This window comes from Crocodylus porosus, unplaced genomic scaffold, assembly GCF_001723895.1.
Source record: "Crocodylus porosus isolate Cpor-Errol unplaced genomic scaffold, CroPor_comp1, whole genome shotgun sequence".
Lineage (NCBI taxonomy): Eukaryota > Metazoa > Chordata > Crocodylia > Crocodylidae > Crocodylus > Crocodylus porosus.
The window spans coordinates 27,336,839-27,338,334 of record NW_017728949.1 but is presented as its reverse complement, the minus strand read 5'-3'; positions in this window follow the sequence as shown (position 1 = coordinate 27,338,334).

Genomic DNA, 1,496 nt, shown 5'->3' with positions numbered 1-1,496 from the left:
TAATTTGGCTTTAACATGTCCATATAAATGGTGTTCTTTGCTATTCAGTTTTACATTTAAACTTCTCTTTACTTAACAGCTATTTACTATTTAATGAACTGAGACAGAAAGATGCATGAAAAATTTACATGTGTAGTTTTAATTCTATCCCTTACAAAACAGTCCAAAGTTTCTGATGGAGTTTAAAGAAGTCAATAGATAACTTATCATTTAAATATGTATTATTATAACCTGTAGTCACACAAAGGAAAACTAAAGTGACCCAAATACCTGAAAACAGGAATTTAGATATTGGTGTTTTAAATTGATTTCAATAGGACCGTGTTTAGAATAAATTCAAGATAAGAGTCCTTATTAAAAGAAAAACAACCCTAAATGAAGTAAAGTGTAAAATTCCTTCCATTTTAGCTCTGACCTCTTCTCTTTGCTTGACCTTCCTATATTGGAAAGATCCCCACTAACTATTATCTGAGAGAAACGAACAGCAATGGTGAGATCAATACGCAAATACTGCATACATTTTTAAAAGGATGTTGAAAATTGGAGGTGGTACAGAAAAGAGCTACAACAATGATTTGTGGGCTGAAAAAGACCTTATAGTGAGAAATGTAAAGAATTCAATCTGTTTAGCTTATAAAAGAAAAAAAAAAGAAAACCAAGGGGTGACTGGATTAAGCAATATAAGTACTTTCTCAGGGAGAAAATGTCGATTACTAAGGGTGTTTTTAAATTGGACGGAAACTGTATAAGAATCCTCAGCTAGAAACTGAAGCCACACAAATTTGATTTAGAAAATAGATGCAAATATTTAACAATGTAGGTAATTAACTACTGGAACAAACTATCAGGAAAAGTGGTCAATTAATCATGTCTTCAAGTCTTGAAATCTTCTGACAGTTATATTTTAATGAAACTCAAGTTGTTAGGCTCAATATGTGGGTAGCTTAGTCAAATGTAATGGCCTTTGAAAAAGGTCTTACAGTGAAAAATGTCTCTTTTTGCCTTACATCTATAAAATCTAAAAAAAACTATGGAAAACCATTTTCCCTTGTTGTGTGTATGAATTACAGCAGTATAACCTTTTTTTGTAAAGCAAATAGATTATTTGAGCTACAAATAGACTATTTTTATTTTACTGGGAAGTTCCTGTCCCCATGCTGCTGGAAAATGGCTGCCATCTTTATTGAGGGTGGCTTGCAACTTCAGATTCATTATCAGACAGAGAAAAGGGTGTCTCTGACATGGTTTACCATATTATTTGAAAACATTACTGTGTAGCCTAGTAATCCTTACAATGACCCAGTCCATCCATAACATCTGACAAAGTAGATTGTCACCTATGAAAGCTTGTACAGGCAGTCCCCAGACTTATGACGCAATTAGTTCCTGAAAACTATGTCTTAAGTCAAAATGTTGTGACTTGGAACCAGTTTTCTCATAGGAACAGTGTTTTAAAAGGGGAATTGGTTTCTTTATGACAGTTAATACAGCTGCAC